Source organism: Lontra canadensis, unplaced genomic scaffold (assembly GCF_010015895.1).
Source record: "Lontra canadensis isolate GAN:19392208 unplaced genomic scaffold, GSC_riverotter_1.0 scaffold8, whole genome shotgun sequence".
Lineage (NCBI taxonomy): Eukaryota > Metazoa > Chordata > Mammalia > Carnivora > Mustelidae > Lontra > Lontra canadensis.
This window is the reverse complement of record NW_022631002.1, coordinates 13,168,341-13,190,570: the sequence shown is the minus strand read 5'-3', so window position 1 is coordinate 13,190,570 and position 22,230 is coordinate 13,168,341. Positions and strand designations below refer to the sequence as shown.

General features: G+C 39.4%; 1 protein-coding gene across 1 annotated transcript in view; it reads left to right on the top strand.

Moving 5' to 3' along the window:
- Positions 1 to 2,254: 2,254 nt before the first annotated feature.
- Positions 2,255 to 22,230, top strand: part of HYDIN (HYDIN axonemal central pair apparatus protein) — a 335,705-nt gene continuing 315,729 nt past the window's right edge. The window contains exon 1 of the mRNA XM_032853995.1: positions 2,255 to 2,292. The gene's annotated coding sequence lies outside the window, so the exon portion shown is untranslated. The remainder of the gene's footprint in view (positions 2,293 to 22,230) is intronic.

The following is a 22,230-nucleotide window of genomic DNA, read 5'->3' as shown; positions in this document are numbered from 1 at the left end:
TTATTTTACGTGATCTCTACACCCATCGTGGGGCTCAAACTCATGATCAAGAGTCATGTGCTCTTCTGGCTGAGCCTGCTAGGCGCCCCCTGAAAGTTCCATTTTAATATCTGTAATAAGATGTCACTTGTTTATTCAACTAGCATTAAGTTCCCACTAGACCAATGCTAATAGAAATATAATGCAAGCCACATACATAATTTAACATTTTCTAGCAATTAGATTAAGAACAAGAAACAAGGGGCACCTGGGTGGCCCAGTGGGTTAAGCCTCTGCCTTCAGCTCGGGTCATAAACCCAGGGTCCTGGGATCAAGCCCCACATGAGGCTCTCTGTTCAGCAGGGAGCCTGCTATCCCCTCCCTCTCTGTGCCTGCCTCTCCACCTACTTGTGATCTCTCTCAAATAAATAAATAAAATCTTTAAAAAAAAACAAGAAACAAGTGAAAATAATTTTAATAATAATCTTACTTAACCCTATATATCCGAAATATTATTTCAGTATGAAATCAATATTAAAAATTCTTAATGAGATATTTTACAGTTTTGTCTTGCACTTGGTGTTTGAAATCTGGAGTTTATATTGCTCCACATTCCAGTTTGGACCAGCCACAAACCGAATGCTCAATGGTTGCAAATGTCAGGTGTATACTATGATAGACAGCGCGGCAGTAGACTGTGAGCTTTACAGGCAAGACTGGTGCTCTTCTTGGTCATTACTATGTACCATAGGCCAAGCACTGGATATCTGTGAAATTGAACTGAAATATAATAGAATGAAGAAATTATCCAGGGAATTGTTCAGTGGCTTTGCACAACACATATAGTCTAAATCACTCAATTCTGCATACATTTAGTTAGCCCACATAGTTTGTAATTCATTTATTCTACAAGCATTTATGCTTCATAAAGGCAGAGGTATCTGTCTTATTTCCACGATCCACTGTAATTTCTAGTTTTGTGATACGGGGGTTCATGTAGTCAACAAATATTTATTCAGTGTCCATGCCGGGCCAGTCATTTTAGGTGCTGGGGATCCTGTGTTGAGTGATGTCTCTGTCCTCTGGGAGCTCACAGACATTGCAAAGTCACAACGGCTATGAAGGAAAGAAAGGGTGATGTGATAGGGTGTGATGGGGATGGCTGGGTGAGGGAAGAGGGAGAAGGTGCCAGTCCTTTGAAAAACCAGGGGAAGGGCAATCTGATTGTCTCTTCCCACAGTCTTACAAGCCGTCTCCTTTTCAGCTGTACTGGCCTTTCATTTTCTCTAACATTCCAATTCATTTCTTTTGGCTTACTGTATCTTTTGCCTGTGATGCTGTCTTCTTTGCTCTTCACTAGCTGGTGTCTTCTCACATCTTGGCTCAAATGCGGTCTCCTCAGTGTGAACCTCTCTGACCACCCTAGCTATAGGACATGTTACCTTAGACACTTCCTGTCATATCACATTTTATTTATTATCATAAACTGAAATGATCTTGTTTATTCATCTGTTGTTTCTCACACCACAAGGAAAACTCTGAGAAATCAGGGACTTTGTCTTCACAATTGCTATACTCCAGTGGCTAGAAAGGCACTTCTGTGTCAAATGTATGACTCATAATGATCAATAGATATTTATTGAATGAATGAATGAAAGTCAATAAAGTCTTTGAGAGGTGTCTCAAGGCAGGATATGAGTGAGGCCACCGTCTAAATGAAGTCTGGGAAGAATCACACTTTTATCTGTGGTCTCTGAGAAGGAAGATGGGGTTAATATATATAGAAATTATTCTTTTGGACTGTCTCGAGTTCTGGTTCTGGCTCCTTTGAGAATCTGTAGTTATGGACCATCCCTACTGGGTGAGTGGACATAGACTTTTGCATATAACTTAAGAGGGTTCACGGACATTCTACCTGAAGATAAAGTTGGCGCCAAGTTAAAAATTTCTGTGGAAACGAGAACCGTTGCAGTAACAAGGAGAGACAAATGTTTCATGAGACAAGGCATGAAGCACATTTCGGGAGTGAGGACGTGTGCCTGCTGGAGGGTGCCTTTAGGGAGAGAGGGTGTCCGAAGAATTCCTGAAAACCAAGGTCACTTCCACTAAACAGCGCAGCCTGGCAGTTGCTATGGACGCTTGCCTTGTCCAATCACACTGCGGCTTGCTAGGCTGCTGGGTGCTCCGTGGTTGCTGTGGCAACGGCTGGCAACAACTCGGGCCGGGAAGCTGGAGGAGAGCGGGCTGCTTGGAGCTGCTTGTGGAGCTCCTCGGCGGCTGCGGCTGCGCCTGTGAGTTGGACGCAAGGTCTTGGTGAGGAGCTGGGGACAGAATTGACAGGCAGTCGCGGGCATTCCGGAGTCGGAGGTCCTTGCAGTGATCAAGGGGTCATAGTGCGAGGGGCTTAGGGACTGGCTGGGTCATCTTCTCCTCATCTTCCCACCCTTTATCTCGTGGATTCCCCAAGCTTTCCAGATCCCGCTCCTCAGCCTTCTCTGGCCCCTTCTTCTTATTCCCATTAAAATAGCAGAACCTCCGACCTTGGTGTTCACTTTGCTTCTAACTTCTATTTAGCCGTGAGGCCTAGGGGCCAATTGTTTTCCGTATTTTCTCACCCAGATAAGTTGCTCCTCTTCCATCCCTCCCTTCCACTTTCCTTCCCAGAAAGACTGTGAGGATCAATGACTGACCCATACACCCTCAGACATACATCCTCTCTGTGGTTACATTTGACAGCCATGGTCCTGTGAGGTGATTTTAATCATGAGCCTGCCTTTACTCTGGAGCCTTCTGGCTCAGAGACTGCCCCATGATGGGGACTAGCCAGTGGCCGTTGCTATGATTCTTAATCCCCACCTTTGCTGGATACCAGGCGTATTGTCCTCTGTGTGTGCTCACCTGTTTGCCTTGGATTTGTTTCTTGCTCCTTTTCTCTACTGAGTCTTGTCCTTTTCGTTTCATAGTACTTCAAATACTGTATTTTATCAAGAGGATTCTTCCCCGCTCTTCTTTACTCCTTAAAGTAATTGAGGTCCTCCTTCATGTCCAGTACTAAGTAGGTGTTTGCCGGAAAGAAAAAATACTGCTACACACGAGATCTGTGTGCCCTTGATGAGGTTGTATAGTGGACTCACATTTTACTGTGTTAAGTTTAGAAGTCAGCGCTAAGGTCAAAATTGGATGCAGTCAAAAATATCTCGAGAAAATCCCTTTAAATTACCTCAAGCAAACCAGTTCTGAAATCGAACCATTGAAAAGCTTTCATTCTGAGAATATTTAAAATTCTAATTTATAGACTTTTCCTGTATGTCTCCATAAATTAGAAGAAGGATAAATTTGTCAGTTCCATTACGTCTTTATTCTAAATTTTGCTGTGGCCCTCATTTCCTACTTGAGTTCCTTTCTTGACAATGTTGAGGAGGCTGGCACCCTTTGAAAGGCTACCTGGACATCACTCTTTGCTTCTTGGGCTGGTAAATCCTTTGTATCATTCATATGGACCTTCCGTGGTGTCCCCAGCGTGTACTGGACTGACAGACTGTTCCAGCAGTGATGACACCAATGCTATCATTTTCAGGATTGTCTCACCTTGTCCTACAACCCACTGACTGGAACAGAAAAGACAACCACCCAACTATTTATTTTATTTTTATTTGTTTGTTTTTACCACCCAACTATTTTAAGGGTTATTTTTCTGTCTTTTGATTTAGCTAAGTATGAATATAGTTGAAATTCCATCATCCCCATTGAAGTAACTCTCCTGGGGTCTTATTTTAGAGATTGTATTTGCTCTGCATAGGCATCAACACTTGATATTTCCAGTGTTTAATGACTTTGTCTTTCTAATGGAAAAATAATGGTTATCACTTTACTATAATTTGCATTTTCCGGATTGCTAGTGAAATCGAGTGGTTTATGTCTGTTCACTCTTGATAACTGGTCTTCTGGGGATTGTCTTTTTCTTTATTGTTTCCCAATTTAAATTTGACTGTCCTTCTTGTATTGATTTGTAGGATTACTGTACATACCCTGGATATTGATACTTTGTATGCTATGTTAAGATATGAATTAAATTAAATTTTCTCCTAGTGTGTTCTTAGCTATTTTTTAAAGTCAGATTGAGGATTTATAATTTATGTACTACAAAATTCACCTCTTTTAGGTATATAATTCCTTGTTTTTTGAAAAATATATGGCATGTAACCACAGTAATATATAGAATGATTCTATTAGCTCAAAAAGTTGTAGTCAATCCCCTTTCCCTACCTCCAGTCCCTGGAAACCAATGATCTGATTCCCGTTTCTGTGTTTTCCAAAATATCAGGTAAATGGAATCATAAAATACATAGCACTTTTTGTCTGGCTTGTTTTATTTAACACAATGATTTTGAGATTTCTTCATGCTGTCACATGTAACAGTAGCTCATGCCTTATTGCTGAGTACTATTTAGTTGAATGGATGTACACCTGTCAATGGACTTGGGGGTTGCCTCCAGTATTTGGTGATTACAAATAAATAAAACTGCTGTAAACATCGCACGCAGGTCTTTGTATCAACATATGTTATTTTATTTTGGATAAATACCCAAAGTGGGATGGCTAGATTCTGTGATAAGTGTGTGTTTAATTTTATAAGAAATTGCCAAAGTGTGTTCCAAGTGACTGTCCCATTTTGCACTTCTGCCAGCATAGTGTGAGAGTTTTACTTGCTTGACAACCTTGCCAGCAGGTGACAGTTCTGTTAATCTTGATTATTTTTGTAGATGTGTAGTGGTATCTCATTCTGTTTTTGATTTGCATTTCCTTTATGAGTAATGGTGTTGAACAATGTGTGCTTATTTGTTACTCTCTTTTGTCTTCGATAAAGTTTCTGTTCATATCATTTGCCCATGTCCTATTTGGTTGTCTTCTTGTTGAGTTGTTTTTAATTTTGAGGAAGTCCAATTTATCACAGTTTTCTTCCATGGATTATGCTATCTAAAACTCTTTGCCTAACCCAGGGTAACACCAATGTTCTTTTCTGTTTTCTTCTCAAATTTTTATAGACTTATGTTTTACCTTTTATTTCATTTTCATTGTTTTATTTTAATCATTTAATTGTTTTGTTATTTCATTTTATTTGTATATGAGCAAACTTAGATTTATTTTGAGTGTGAGAATGATTCCTATAATGAACCACAAAGCAGAGAGGAAGTTATTTGTTATTAGTTAGTGGGTTAGTTCCACAAACTTCAAAATAGTTTTGAGAATGTTTTTCCACATTAGCAGCAAAAACATTTAGAACATGAAAACTCTTCATCAAGTTTGAAAGAAGCCTGCATAGCTTGTGAGTACTGCAATCATGTTTTAACTAATACACTTTGGGATCTGCGTAAAGTAGTGATTCTTGATCCTGGGTATGGGGATCTTTAGATTTTATGTTTATGTTCATCTCGTGGGGGACAGGGTTCCAAGCTTTTTTCTGATTCCTAGTGGGACTGAGACCTCAAAGGTCAAAGATTACTGGCTTAGAATGAGCATGTATCAGAACACAGGAGCTAATAATACACTTGATTATGGTTGTTATCACTGAAAGTGAAGAAACAATCATTTCCTGTAGGCAGTCTCTTCTCAAATGATTCCTTCCAAGATCTGTTCCCTCATTAATGCTTCAGAGGCACTTAACATTTGTCTGCTCTTCATATACAATATCTTGCAAAGGGAATGAGGACTTGAAATAAGGCAAAAATGATTGTAAGATCATGGCTGGGAGGATTTCAGGTTGGGTAGAGAAGGATAAGTAAGAAATTGACAAATCACCAGATGCCTCCACCGTGATTTGATTTGAAAAACTTTGAGAATTTAAAATGCTTAAGTTCTGATTTTTTTTTTAAGAGTCATAGGGAAGAAAAGTGGGCTTTTAAAAAAGCATTCTTGGCTTAAAAATAAAATGTTCTTTGCTTGATTGAAAGGCTTGTTGGAAAGTATATGATCTTGTCAAAGTAGCGCTCTTCATCTTACAGTGAATACAAAAGAGTTAACTTGGTTGACTCTAAAGAAAAATTAGTGTGAGATGATTTAGGAAGAAATCTCTTGTAATTTCTTGGCAGTTTGTAATCTCCTGCATTTTATTTGGCATCTTCTTGCTTTAGTAGACTATCTAAAATATCCTGTAAAGTTGCTCTAATAACATTATGATCTGACTGTGTCTGTGTCTGTTTTTATTTCTCTAAACCACTATTGTAAGCTCAAGTTAAATAACTTTCCCTAATTCTATGTTCTGTACAACTATGTTGTTGATGCTTGTTTTTATTATAAATAATCCACCCAAGTTTGCTGCCGTGGCTTTGAAAAATCCCTAATTAAAATAGATTTCAAGGTTAAGCTATTTTTATTCATGCCTGAAAACAATTGCCAATACTTGTGGCTCTTAAAATAATAACAGTGTTGTAAGCATATTTCAAAACCAGGAAGGCAGAAATTTGTGTTTGTGAAAGCCAAAAAATTAGTCTTGCAATGCCTGGGAATGTCCCTGGTAATTAATTATAGGTGATGTGTATTATATGGAGCTCAAAGATTTTAGCAGGGAAAAAAGGGGGCCTGATGTATTTAATTTCTGATATAATTCCTGTCATTCTCAGAGGGAATTGAAGTTTAATAAAAAGGAATAACGAAGGGATATAATCTGAGAATAGTAATTAATAACTTTGGCTTTACCAGGATGAGATTCCATAATAAATGGTAGGATGTCATTTGCTAAATCATGAAATATTGTGGAGGGAAAAGGCAACATACTTTCACAAGATGGCTCATCATGTTAGAACTGTTAGTGGTAGGGGAGTTTTGTACTTGTGAAGCATTTGTGTTTTTACATCGCTGCTTGTAATTATAATTAAACAGATGGTTCCTGAAAAGATAGTGTGTTCTTAGCAATTAAAACCATGGCAAGCAGCTTTTCCTCTTCCCCAACATACAATTAAACTGAATGGAATCGCACACCCTGTGGGTGCTTCAGAGGAAAGGTTCTGTGCAGATTCAAGTAGATTAGTATTCTGTTCCCCAGCCCTGTCATCTTGCCCCTGCAAACTGAGAGCTTCGCAGCTGCAGAGGACTTCCAAACATGGGTTTTAGGAAGTAGTTACCTCTTCTCTGCTTTCTCCCCAAATCCTACTATTGCCATAGGAAGACTGACATATTATGTTTTTATTTTTAATTTTTAAAATTTAAAAAAAAAAGATTTATTTACTTATTTGAGCAAGAGAGAGAGAGAGAGAGAGAGAGAAAGCCTGAGAGGGAGGGGCAGAGGGAGAGAGAATCTCAAGCAGAATCCATGCTGAATGTGGAGCCAGATGTGGGGCTTGACCCCAGGACCCTGAGATAGTGATCTGAGCCAAAACCAGGAGTCAGACACTCAACTGACTGCCACCCACACACCCCTGATAGATTCTGTTTTTATTTTTTTTAATTTAAAAAAATTTTAAAAAAGATTTTTATTTATTTATTTGACAGATCACAAGTAGGCAGAGAGGCAGGCAGAGAGAGAAAGGGAGGAGGAGGCAGGCACCCTGCTGAGCAGAGAGCCCGATGTGGGGCTTGATCCCAGGACCCTGGGATCATGACCTGAGCTGAAGGCAGAGGCTTTAACCCACTGAGCCACCCAGGCGCCCCTCATTTCAGAATTTTTATCTAAAGAATATAGAATTTACTTTGGATTCTAGGAAAACCAAATTCCGTTTCATTTACGATTCCTATTACAACAAAGAAACTTAAGGAGATTTTTTTTTTTTCAACAAGGATTCAGCACCCTGTGAAATATTTCGCCATTTGAAATACAGCTTTGTGGCCAGTGGTCCCTCCCTTGAACTAACTCCCAGCAGTGTTAATGGGTCTCCCCCAGAGCAGTGTGGTTTGAGCCTGTGGTGCTCTGTTCACAGATGAAACCTTGGAAGAAGTGTTTTGTTTGCTCGAGCACAAATAGGCCCAAATATACTTTCAATGATTTTAGGTACAGGCTTTTGTGCCCACAAGTAGCAGTTATTTGCTGGGGTAATTAACCATCTGCACCTTATTATGGGAGTGCAGCTGGCTAATTATGCCCAGTGCCATAGGGCAGGTTCAACTTCTCATCTGCATAAGAAGCGGATTTGCAACAAAGGGCACTGACCTTTACAAATGAGTCCCTAAATTTAACCAGTTCAGTTGGAGGTCACCACTCATGAATCTTTGTTTTGTTTTGTTTTGTTCAGAAGTGAAATTTATATATGGGTAATGATATTTCTATTTGTAACGCAATTAATAGAGAGCCATAGGACAGCCATATTATTATGAGCCAGGGACAATGAGATCCCTGCTGAGTTCAGATTGTTTTGGTTCTTCATTTTGAAAAAGTGGAACATCAGTATGGATGTACATGTATTCGTGAACTTGTATGGAGACTTCAAATAAGGCAGATTGGCATATTAACTATTTCAGAATCATTTTCAGCGATGGTCATACATTATTCTTGTATCCATCCAATAGTTGTACATTACTGGGTGGTTTGTTTGAGGAAACAGCAGAATCTTACCTTTTAGGGCAGTTCACATTCACAGACAGTACTAAGTGTGAAGGAGATCTGCTAGGATGAACTTCCCATATTTGTCTGTCTAAAATTGTCCTTAGTTCGCCACTACTCTTGAAAGATAATTTTGCTGGTTATAGAATTAAAAAAATGGCAGTTTTTTCTTCCAGCATATTTGAATTCATCATTCTACTATCTTCTGGCTTCCACTGTGTTGATGAATGAGCTCTCAATGTAACCACAGCTCCATTGAAAATAATCTTTTTTATTGGCTCTTTTAATAATTTTTCTCTTTATTTTTGGTTTCCTTTACCCTCTCAAAGACAAGTCCAGGTATGGATTGTTTTTTTTCTCTCCCATCTATGCAGCTTAGAATTTGATGGGCTTTTTGAACCTATATATTGGTCTTTTCCAACATTGCAGAAGATTACCCAGCTATTTGTTTTCAATTATGTCCTCTAACTCCTCTCCTGTCACTCAAGGCTCCCATGACATCAGTTCTCTGTCCTTCATGTCTCTGACTTCCCTTGTATGTTTTCTCTTCCTCTGTCACTCCATGTACTGACCTGCCTGATTCTTCTGATCCATTTTATAGTTCAATCATCTTTTCCTCAGCTGTTTAAAATATGTTTTTTACAGGGCGCGTGGGTGGCTCACTGGGTTAAAGCCTCTGCCTTTGGCTCAGGTCATGATCTCAGGGACCTGGGCTCGAGCCCTGCATCAGGCTTTCTGCTCAGTGGGGCGCCTGCTTCCCTTCCTCTCTCTCTGCCTGCCTCTCTGCCTACTTATGATCTCTGTCTGTCAAATAAATAAATAAAGATCTTTATAAAAAAAATAAAATGTTTTTTACTTTTCTGAGAAATTTCTAAATTTAGTCACTGTATTTTTCATTGTTAGATGTTGTATTTGAATCTTTTTCAAATCTGCTGTACAACTTCCTCTGACAGCATTTTGTTTTTAAAAAATTTTCAAACCTGAAGAAATCTTGAAGTAATTGTACCAAATATCATTTACTTGGATCCGTCATTTGTTGTTACCATTCTCACATTTGCTTTTGCTCACTCTCTCTTTCTCTTTTGAACTATTTGAAAGCAATATATGACTTGTAGAGGGAGATGTCATGACACTGCTCCTTTATTTGCTAGGTATTTGCTAAGGTCAAGAACATTCTTTTACATAACCACAGTGCTGTTATCACATCAAATTGATACAGTATTGTCTGATACACACTCTATGTCCATGTTTCCCCATGTTTTTAAAGATTTTATTTATTAGAGCAGATGCAGGAGCACAAGCAGGGGGAAAGGCAGAGGGAGAGGGAGAAGCAGGCTCCCTGCTGAGCAGGGAACTTGATGTGGGACTTGATCCTAGGACCCTGGGATCATGATCTGAGCTGAAGGCAGATCCTTTACCAACTGAGCTACCCAGGTGCCCCTCCCCAGTTTTTGAATAAAATAAAATAGTTGTTTTAAAAAAATGAAATCAGGATCCAGTCAAAGATTATATGCTATGTTGAGCTATGAAGCTTTTTAGTTCCCTTTAATGTAGAACAGTTTCCTTGACATTTGGTGGTGGTGCGGTGTTTGTTGGGTTTTGTTTTTCAGGACATTGGCATTTTGGGAATCCAGTTATTTACGGAATTGCTGTAATTTAAAAAAAAATGGATTCGTGTGCCCTAAAGATATCTTCAGGTTTATCTGTTAGTTCTTCAAACAGTAAAAACACAGTTGTTTTATAGTCTGTATCTAATAAGTTCCCTATATGAAACCTTTGATGATCTTTCTGACATTTTTAGTTTCTGCTAATTTTGTTTATGGTATCTAGTTTTCTTGTGTGTTTGCTTATTTCTTTTCCTCATTGTCCTTAAAATATTATTTGTAGGGATTTGTGCTTTTTGAGGTATGGGATTGATGGTACTTTCCGTGATAGAATTACATATGCTTCTGTGAGACACCCCAAGATCTGTTAATGTGGGACTATCCTAGACCTAGCTCATGGCTTAAAGTTCTCTGGCCAATTTAGTGGATGGCCTTGGGCTGCAGTTTGAGTCAGTAGTGTCCCCAACTTGTGGAATATTTTTTACCCTTTCCTTTTCTTTTTCTTCTCTTTCTCTGCTTAGCACCATCACAAATTCTGCTATGGCTTTCTGGGGATGATGATGGAGTGGCCAGTCTTAATTTTGGTCCCAGCCTAGGGTGAAGAGATTTCTCATTAAACTTCCCATCTTTAGCAGGCTCTAATTGTTGACTTCCATCTCATTGCCCAGCACAGCCACCAAACAAAGCCCTATTTTTTTTTAATTTTTTAAAATTTATTTTCAGCGTAACAGTATTCATTGTTTTTGCACCACACCCAGTGCTCCATGCAATCCGTGCCCTCTCCAATACCCACCACCTGGTTCCCCCAACCTCCCACCCCCCCCTTCAAAACCCTCAGATTGTTTTTCAGAGTCCATAATCTCTCATGGTTCACCTCCCCTTCCAATTTCCCTCAACTCCCTTCTCCTCTCTAACTCCCCTTGTTCTCCATGCTATTTGTTATGCTCCACAAATAAGTGAAACCATATAATAATTGACTCTCTCTGCTTGACTTATTTCACTCAGCATAATCTCTTCCAGTCCCATCCATGTTGCTACAAAAGTTGGGTATTTATCCTTTCTGATGGAGGCATAATACTCCATAGTGTATATGAACCACATCTTCCTTATCCATTCGTCCATTGAAGGGCATCTTGGTTCTTTCCACAGTTTGGCAACCGTGGCCATTGCTGCTATGAACATTGGGGTACAGATGGCCCTTCTTTTCACTACATCTGTATCTTTGGGGTAAATACCCCATAGTGCAATTGCAGGGTCATAAGGAAGCTCTATTTTTATTTTCTTGAGGAATCTCCACACTGTTCTCCAAAGTGGCTGCACCAACTTGCATTCCCACCAACAGTGTAAGAGGGTTCCCCAAAGCCCCAATTTTTTAAGAGTAGCAAATGCCCTGGGGCAGAAGGGGCTATGGAGTTTTAGTGCTTCATTTTCTCCTCTGGTGTTGATCACATTTAGATTTTGGTCTGGTAATTGCTCATTATATTGAGAGGCTTTAAAAAAATTATTTTATTGATTGGCTTTTAATACTTTTAGGGAGATTAACATTTATCTCCCCTAAAGTTTTTAGTAGTGTTCACATGAATGGCTGGTTCAACCATTCTGCCACTTCTGGAAATGGAAGTTCTCTTTAATTTTAGGAGAAAAATTTATTTTTGTCCTTATTAGAAATGTAAGTTGGATATAGGTATTTTTCGTAGTATCGTAATGGAAATCAATCTGGCCAAGCTCTGTGACACCAACACACTAAGAATTTCCTAGTCAGTATTTACCAATGTGATAATGAAAGAAGAAAAAAGACCCTGTTATACGCCAGGCAGCTCAGGTACAGTTTTATAGTAGGCAGCCAATCTCTGTCATTGGTTTTCATTATTGAATTCTGTTATGACAGCCATCCAGTGTGAATTAAAAGAAATACATTTGACATTTTAATAAAGGTAGACATATAGCATTTACAAGTAGCTGCTGGTGAGGATATATGAGCTAGTGATTAGTGTTGAAAGCACTCAGTTTGATCAGGGTCAAGCTAACTTGCTGTTCATTTGCTCCCGGGAATTACCACATTCCTAATGGCTGGCAGAGACTGATGAAATCCCCGGTCCCTTTCTTCATTGATGTTAGTTGGAGCCCTGGAAGGGTCAATGAATAAATCCAGGTTTGCTCTAATATGTATGGCTGGCTTTCTTAAAAGGGATTCTGAATATTTTTCTGTGAAAGGAAATTTGATCCCCAGGCATTATTTTTTTTTTAAATTTATTTGACAGAGAATACAAGTAGACAGAGAGGCAGGCAGAGAGAGGAAGGAAAGCAGGCTCCCTGCTAAGCAGAGAGCCCGATGTGGGGCTCTATCCCAGGACCCTGGGATCATGACCCGAGCCGAAAGCAGAGGCTTTAACCCACTGAGCCACCCAGGCGCCCCCCCTCCCAAGGCATTATTTTTGTCAGAGGGATTTGGTTAAAAAATAAGATCACTTTCAAGTAATGTTTGCAAAGAACCCTAAGTTGTTAATACTTAGAGGAAATGCAAGTAAAATATACTAGTTTTCTGTAAAGAATTTTCTCTGTAACCCTTTATAGGGTTATGTAGTTCTTTAAAGTATGAAAAGTATGAAATATGTAAGTATGAAGTATTTCGGACCCAGATGACCCAGAATTTTTGGATCAATGTGAACTTCGGCAGAGACCTTGCTATGTGCTAGTTTTATTCACATGTGAAGTTGGGAAGAGCAGAATTATTTGTGTATGGAATTACCTGTCCTGTGTATGGAATTACCTGTCCTGTGTTACCTAATCCAAATATTATGATTTCCAGATTTTTATGCATCCTGGATGGTACATCCTGATTGATACCCTAATGGTTCAAATGAATTAGTCTATATGCATTGTATACGAGTGCAAAATATATAAGCTTATTCTCTTCTAATAGAAGTAAGGTATTTTCAACTGGCTTTGGAAATAGCAACTCACACCATCATGTATTACTTATTTGCAAGTCTTCCTAATAAACCCCAGGAGTAAATTTTAAGTAAATGTATGATTTCTGGGATGCCTGGGTGGCCTTGGTTAAGCATCTGCACTCAGCTAAGGTCATGATCCCAGGGTTCTTAGATTGAGTCCTGCATTGGTCTTCTTGCTCACTGGGGAGCCTGCTTGTGCTCTTTCTTGTCAAATAAATAAAATCTTCATAAAAAATTCACAAGTCTTAAAAATAAAACAATTATCAATTTGAGAGTGATAGGTTTCAAGTAATAGAAACTTAGTTCAAACTTCAATACAGCTTAAATAGTGTAAGGAATTTATTAGTCCATTTAGTTAGAACACTAGGATGGCTGATAAGTTCAAAAGATAAACCACTTGTATCAGGGCCTCAAGGTTTATAACTACCCTCTTTTCTTTTCTTTTTTTTTTTAATTTTATTTTTTATAAACATATATTTTTTCCCCCAGGGGTACAGGTCTGTGAATCGCCAGGTTTACACACTTCACAGCACTCACCATAGCACATATCCTCCCCAATGTCCATAATAACCACCCCCCTCCCACCCCCCCCAGCAACCCTCAGTTTGTTTTGTGAGATTAAGAGTCACTTATGGTTTATCTCCCTCCCAATCCCATCTTGCTTCATTTACTCTTCTCCTACCCCCTTAACCCCCATGTTGCATCTCCTCTCCCTCATATCAGGGAGATCATATGATAGTTGTCTTTCTCTGATTGACTTATTTCGCTAAGTATGATACCCTCTAGTTCCATCCACGTCGTTGCAAATGGCAAGATTTCATTTCTTTTGATGGCTGCATAGTATTTCATTGTGTATATATACCACATCTTCTTTATCCATTCGTCTGTTGATGGACATCTAGGTTCTTTCCATAGTTTGGCTATTGTAGACATTGCTGCTATAAACATTTGGGTGCATGTGCCCCTTCGGATCACTACATTTGTATCTTTAGGGTAAATACCCAGCAGGGCAATTCCTGGGTCATAGGGTAGTTCTATTTTCAACATTTTGAGGAACCTCCATGCCGTTTTCCAGAGTGGTTGCACCAGCTTGCATTCCCACCAACAGTGTAGGAGGGTTCCCCTTTCTCCGCATCCTCGCCAGCATCTGTCATTTCCGGACTTGTTAATTTTAGCCATTCTGACTGGTGTGAGGTGGTATCTCATTGTGGTTTTGATTTGTATTTCCCTGATGCCAAGTGATATGGAGCACTTTTTTATGGGTCTGTTGGCCATCTGGATGTCTTCTTTGCAGAAATGTCTGTTCATGTCTTCTGCAGAAATGTCTGTTCATGTCTTCTGCCCATTTCTTGATTGGATTATTTGTTCTTTGGGTGTTGAGTTTGCTAAGTTCTTTATAGATTCTGGACACTAGCCCTTTATCTGATATGTCGTTTGCAAATATCTTCTCCCATTCTGTCAGTTGTCTTTTGGTTTTGTTAACTGTTTCCTTTGCTGCGCAAAAGCTTTTGATCTTGATGAAATCCCAATAGTTCATTTTTGCCCTTGCTTCCCTTGCCTTTGGTGATGTTCCTAGGAAGATGTTGCTGCTAACTACCCTCTTTTCTTTTCTTTTCTTTTTAAAGATTTTATTCATTTGTCAGAGAGAAAACACGAGCAGAAGAAGGGGGAGCGGCAGGCAGAGGGAGAGGGAGAAGCAAGCTCCCCGCTGAGCAAGGATCCTGGTGTGGGGCTCCATCCCAGGACTCTGGGATCATGACCTGAGCTGAAGGCAGACACTTAACCAACTGAGCCCACCCAAGTGTTCCTAGAGCTGCTTTTAATAGCAGTGTAATTCACTCATCTTCATCATTCTTTCCTCCTATCATCTGTCCATCCTTTTCACATTTCTGATTTTATCTCCTTGCCTTGCTTTTTTTTTTTTTTTTTCTCAAAAAATGCTTTTTCCATGTGGTGGGAAAGATGGCTGCCAATAGCTTTAAATTCATTTTCACCCCAGCAAAACTGGGGAAGAAAATTCTCTTTCTCAATGGCCAGCTATCATTAAAGGGAAGGATTCTGACTGACATTATTAGAGTCCCATGCTCATACCCAAAACCAGTCAGAGCATAGGAGAATTGGATACTATGATTGTCCAGGTTTCGCTACCTTTTCTGGACAGGAAAGTGGCTTCTTTCAGGAAGAAGGAGAACTAGCGGGTGGGAGAGAATGATACTAGACAGCCAAAAGAAATCCTTTATAAATAAAAATAGATTGTTAAAAGGAGTTAAGAGCTGTTGGAGAGTATTCCTAATTGAGTATGCATTTCTTGAATCCAACTAAGATAAGTAGATTTGGGAAAATGATCTACCAAACCCATGGCGGTCATATGAGAAGATATTTCCTCATGTTAGAAAATTCCCCAACTAGAATAATTGATACGGCACATTGGAGTAAGGGACAGTTGAATTAGGGATTGTTGTGTTAGAAAAAGAAATTAATATACCCAATATTTTCCTTTGCTTATGTTTCTTCAACAAAAGAGTCACAAAGAAATGGTAGGCTGCAGATTTTTTAAAAATTATTTTTAAATTTTGCTAAGCCAGCAGGAGGGAGCCATTACATCTGTTGTTGATATTAAAATATGAGTAAGCCCTCATCAATTTGATGGTTAAATCCAAAATAAGGAATTTTAGTTATCAATGAATGGTAATTTCAATATCTCTTCTTCATTGCAACAATTCACGAACAAATACGTGTATATTTGTTTCATACAATGAAAATAGTAAGAATTGCCTGGTATTCGTAAGAAGCTTATAAAAGAGTTCACCTTGAGTGATGTGTGTGGTGTGAATTGAAGCAAATTCTCCAAGTGAACATTCGTCACGTGTAACAGCTGTAGAAGTCAGAGGCATTCTGTTTGTATTTCTCCAAGCCAACTGGTCCTTAGAATCTGGTGGTAACAGACTCAATGGTATATAAAATGGGGAGTTATTATATATATATTTTAAAGATTTTATTTATTTGTTTATTTGACAGAGATCAGAGGCAGGCAGAGAGAGAGAGAGGGGGAAGCAGGCTCCCTGCTGAGCAGAGAACCTGATGCAGGGCTTCATCCCAGGACCCTGAGGTCATGACCTGAGCACAAGGCAGAGGCTTAACCCACTGAGCCACCCAGGTGCCCGGAAGTTATTATATTTTAATAGAGCAAACATGTATTTAAAATATCTTGTCTATTATGTTTACATTAGCATATTTGACAAAATGAACAAGACCATAAAAAACTGCTTTTGCACGTTTTGATCTAAATGGTTCTCAAGTTATTTATGCTGTGGTTACACATTACAAATAATGGACAGACTGAAATTATTTATAATGAATTTACTTTGTCAAGAGATTGTGGCCACAGAGTACAGCTCAGATGACACTTGTGTCAAAGAACATTAATTGGCTCAGATAGTTTGGAAGTTCCTGGCTGGATCTCAGGATTTAAATGATGTCATCAGAACTCAGGCTTATGGTACTGCTTTCATGTGTGTCTTCATTCTTAACAGCCTCTCTCCTCTCATAGGGGCAATAGGGCTGCCAGCAGCTAGCTTCTAGCTCATATCCCACTTTTTGGCAACCTCAATGGAAAGAAAGCATCCCTCTTTTTCAGCAGTTTCAGTAAAGTCAGAATTAAGCCTCATTGGCTCTGATTGGTTTGACTTTAGTCATTTGGCATGTCCAGAACCAATCACTGTGGTGAGAGAGATGTGATATTAGGATAAACCCCTCCTGCATTGGGGTAAGGAGTGGGGTACTTCCCCGAGGAAAAATGATATTAATCCCTGAAGAAAAGTAAATAGATGCAGGGTAGTAAAAACTTATAAATATCTGACAAATGAGTCCTTTTTAAAATGAAGATATCTTTGAGGGGCACCTGGGAGGCTCAGTTGGTTAAGGATTCAACTCTTGATTTCAGTTCAGGTTATGATCTCAGGGTCATGAGATTGAACCCCACATTGGGCTCAGGGTGCCGAGTATGGAGACTGCTCCCTCTCTCCTCTTTCTCTCCTCTTCCCCACCTCCCTCTCATTTACACTCTCTCTCTCAAAAATTTTTTTCTTAAAAATAAAAAAGATATCTTTGAGAAAGCAAGCATAAGTGGTTTAGTGATTCACCTACCCACCTGACCTTCAACAAATAATTATTGACTCCATACTAGGCATTATGTTAGGCAGTGTTGAAGGTGATGGTCAAGGTGTCTGACCCATGAAACTTGTTCTCTAGTGAAGAAGACTAACATAGAAATCTAGTTACAGGGCACCTGGGTGGCTCACGTGGTTAAGGAACTGCCTTTCGCTTAGGTCATGATCCTGGAGTACCAGGATCAGAGTCCTGCCTCAGGCTACCCTCTCAGCAGGGAGTCTGCTTCTCCATCTGACTCTCCACCATCTCATGCTCTCTTACCCTTTCTCTCAAATAAATAAATAAAATCTTTTTTTTTTTTTTTTTTTTTTTTTTTTTTTTTTTAAAGATTTTATTTTATTTATTTGACAGAGAGAGATCACAGTAGACAGAGGCAGGCAGAGAGAGAGAGAGAGAGGGAAGCAGGCTCCCCACTGAGCAGAGAGCCCGATGCGGGACTCGATCTCAGGATCCTGAGATCATGACCTGAGCCGAAGGCAGCGGCTTAACCCACTGAGCCACCCAGGCGTCCCAAATAAAATCTTTTTAAAAAGAAATCTGGTTACACAAATTATTTACTCAATATGTGGGAAGTGAAATTGCTATGAGACTTTAGGAAAGGCTTTCTAGAGGAGGCAGTAATGTTTCAACTGACATCTGTAGGGTGAATCTAAGCATGGGAAAGCGGGACTGAAGGAGAGGATTCCAGAGATTTTACCTCTAAATAACCTTATAGTGTGATCAGGGGAAACAGGACAGCCTGACAACCTAGATTGAAGGGGACCAGAGTGTATGGTAGGGTTAATGGACTTGGAAGGAAAGGCTAGGCATTCCAGAGATAACTATGCATTTTACCGTGTCATCTGAGGGTGTCTGTAATAGTGTCTCATAATTCAGATCCATACATGGACTAAGACTCTTTCTAAAAAATCTAGCTAAAGCTCAGAGAGTCTCAATTTTAATATACATTTTCAAAATAATTTATTGCTTTTTGTTGTTATTGTTCTTCAAGTGAGAAGGGGCTGGGAAAATATGTCTTTGGTTGCTTGGTGGAGAAGTGTAAAATGTTTACTTCTGGACATTGAAGTTCCACAAGTAGGTATTCATTGTTAATATAGCAAGTTGTCAATATAACAGTTGTTTCTCAACCTGATACCTAAAATCAATCACGATGTCATGACGTCAGCTCTATAAATCTTGGATTAGGTGGCATGAATGGATAATCCCGGTTAATTTTAGGAATCTGAGCATGCTTTATCTTCATTTCCTGGGAACTATTTGTATTATGCTTCGTTTTTGGGTTTTATCTTCAAATTAAAAAAAACCCTCTATTTTTGCATTGGAAAATTCTTTAGGCATGGATTAGGTTTTCTCTCCTTATACAGTTTACCCTTGGCAAATAAGGATTTCTGTTCTGAGAAGGGTAGAATGGGCAGTACTGGTCTGTCCTCCTGTAGAGGACAGCTGGAAAATCTGGGCTGGTTATCAACAGGAGCTTGCTTCAGGTCACTAGAAGGATAACAAGATGGTGAAGAATTATCAGGCCAGCTCTAAGGGGAACAGGGACCCAGAGAAGTGAGCTCCAAACTTAGAACCCCTGAGAGCACATGCACATTCCAAGGAAGATGCCAGGAGACAAAGAGGCAGGGCATTGTTTTGGGGCTAAAGCAGCAGGGATTGGTGACCAGGGTCTGCCAAGGATAGAGGGGGCCCGGTGAATTCCTCTTTGGGTTCAGACCTCAAAGGGCTGCTTAAGAGGAATAAGGATGAGCTGGAATTTGGCACATGGTGCCATTTGAATAAAAAAACAAAAACAAAAACAAACCATAGAGTGGGCAAAGACATCTACAAAGACCTATATCTGAAAAGTGCATCCAGAATATTTGAAGGACCTCTACAAATCAATAAGAAAAAAACAACCCAACAGGAAAAGTCAAGAGACTTGAACACTTCACTGAGACCTTTCACAAAAGGCGACGTCCAATTGGTCAATCAACATATGCAAAGATACTCAATTTCATTAGTAATCAGGGAAATGCAAATTAATACCACAGTGCTATGATGATACCACCACCAAATAGCTAAAATTTAGGTGGCTAATAGCAAGTGTTAGCAAGTTTGGGTGGCCCCCAGATCTGTCATACACTGCTAGTGAGTGTATAAAATAGGTACAATGACTTTGGAGAACTGGTTAGCATTATCTCCCATAGTTTAAGATATGCTTACCTATGACCCAGCAATGCCATTCCTAGATATATACTCTTGTGCACAGGCAGACATTTTTTAGACCATTCCTGTCTTATTCATGATAGACTCAAACTGGAAACAACCCAGATATTAACCAGTAGTAGAATAGATTAATGAATAATAGTATATTTCAAACAGTGAACTATTAAACTTAAATGAAGAGAAACAGATTACAGGTATAGGTAATGAAATAGATACATAAAGCAGAACAAAAGAAGCCAGACATAGAAGATTGAATACTGTGTGATTCCATTGCTTCAAATATTAAAAACTGGGCAAAACTGTAATGTTCAGGGATGCAAACTTAGGTAGTAAAGTCAAGAAAGTGATTTCTAGGAAAGTGAAGATGCTGATTGCCTTTAGTGGGAAGAGATGGCTTAGTGATTGAGAAGGGATGTGTGGGTCCTTTTGGGGGATAGTGGGAGTGGTGTGCAGACAGCGTTTTCTTTCTTCTTTTCTTTATTTCATAGATGTTCACTTCGTAAGAAATTCATTGAGCTGTACATTTTGGAGACATCTTTATGTATGTCTATAAAATTTCACAGTAAAATATTTGAAAAGGCAATATCACTTTATCTTTTATCTACCTCATTGTAACTAAAAGCAGAATTTATCAAGCAGTCAGCCGGCAATAATGCTTTTCACTTAGAGATGTGACCAAGCCTGAATGTGGGTGGATATGCAAAGCCAAAGTCAAATTCCGGTTTGATTTCTGGGTGCTTGTTACTGTATGCTGGAGGTCATATCACTAAGTTTCATCTTCACTCCTCAGAGCCAATATGATTTTATTTATAGTTAATATAGTACTTCACAGGTAGTAGATACTCTGTTTAGTTGAAAGATCATTGAATTCCCATGTGAGAAAAGGAATCTATTTTGGAACTGTAATGTTTGTAGATTCTTGGTTTAAATCATGAAAATGATGTGAATTGGAGCTCACAAATAAGAAATTTCTACAGCTGTGGCTTTCTCTGTTCCTGTTGTTACTGTTAAAAAGAAGACACAGCAGAACCCAAATACTGTCATTTGTGGTAAGCCCCTGTCAACAAACACAGACTTAATATCTAATCCAACTGCAGTTTCAGACTGTCCTAGGAATGTTACTTTGAATCAGTCAATCTGGAATTACCTGGGCAGCACTAGTGAGGTAATCTACCTGATAGGTCCCATTTATCCCCTACAGGAAGGTGAGGTTGCCTGAAAAAATCCATTATTTTAACTTTCTTTTCCTACCCCCTTCTGCCTATTAAACCCGTCTGTTTTGTAGGGCTTTTTGAAACTCCTTTCTTTTTGCTCAAAGAGATGCTGCCTGATTCATGAATAATTGAAAAAAGTCAATTTGATCTTCAAATTTACTCTGTTGAATTTTTGTTTTTGTTTTTGTTGTTTTTTTTAGAGAGAAAGCACATGCCTGAGAGAGTGAGAGGGTGGAGGGAGAGGGAGAGAGAATCCTAAGCAGGCTCCACGCTCAGTGCACAGTCCAACTCCAGGCTCTATTTTGCAACACTGAGATCACAACCTGAGCTGAAACCAAGACTGAGCCACCCAGGCACCCCTGAATTTTGTTTTTTTAACGTTGCCCTCTTCCTATATGGTCCATAGTTGGCTGTTTGACTTTTCCCCTGCCTGTGTCTGGCCTGGTTCTACAGTTTGAACAAGTTTCTAGCACTTGACATTTTTCTTTGAGAAGCTGTTCTTTTTGTAATTTGATGCCGAAGAAAATTCGTTTTCACCATGCATCTTGTGATATTTTGATTTGTAATATAAAATACGTATTTGGTCTTCACTATTTCTGGTACAGACCTAAAACCCTTGGAATTTCCTAAGTGAGGAAAGCAATAAAAGGATCTTTTGTTATGGTAATGAGCTAATTTTTGGACTCCTCATAAGGGTGAGGAGCCTGGTTGCCAGAAGACCCAACCATATGATCAGAGGGTAACAACTTTCAGTCCCTGCCTGCCGACTTCTGGGGAGGGGAGGCTGAAGTGGGGAGGTTGAAAGGGAGAGGGGAGGTTGAAAGGCCAATAGTTTAATCAGTCATGCCTCTGTGGTAAATCCTCTTTAAAAGTCCAAAAGGACAAGGTTTGGAGAGCTTCCAGGTCAGTGAACATGCAGAGATTTGGGGAGAGTGGTGCCCTTGGAGAGGGCATGGAAGTTCTGCACTCCTTCCCACTATCTCATCTTTTGCATCTCTTCTATCTGGCTGTTTCTGAATTTTATCCTTTTATAATAAACCAGTGATCTAGTAAGTAAAATGTTTCTCTGAATTCTGAGAGTCACTCTAGTGAACTAATCTAACCTGAGAAGGAGATCTTGGGAGCCTCTGATTTATCTCTGGTTGGTCAAAAGTAACACTCTGGGCTTGTGACTAGCATCTGTTGGTAATGGGGGACATGGTCTTGTAGGACTGAACCTTTAACCTGTGGAATCTAATGTTGTCTCTGGGTAGATGGTGTCAGAACTGAGTTGAATTGTAGGATAGCCAGCTGGTATCCTGAGTGTTGCTTGTTGGTGCAGGGAATAGTGTCCCCCTTTTGCTCTCCCCTCATTGAATTGGTGGCCAGAACAAAACACAACTTCATTTTCTTTTTCTTCAAACAAGAGGATTTCTGGTCAAACAAGAGGATTCTTTTCTAAATTTGTCTCTTTTATCTATATCAGATATCAGAGGTCACACATTCTGCAGAGACATTATTTTCAGGAAATATTTCAAGGAGAAGAGAGCAGAGGCTAGTGTGAAACCTATGAAATCCAAAGTAATCCA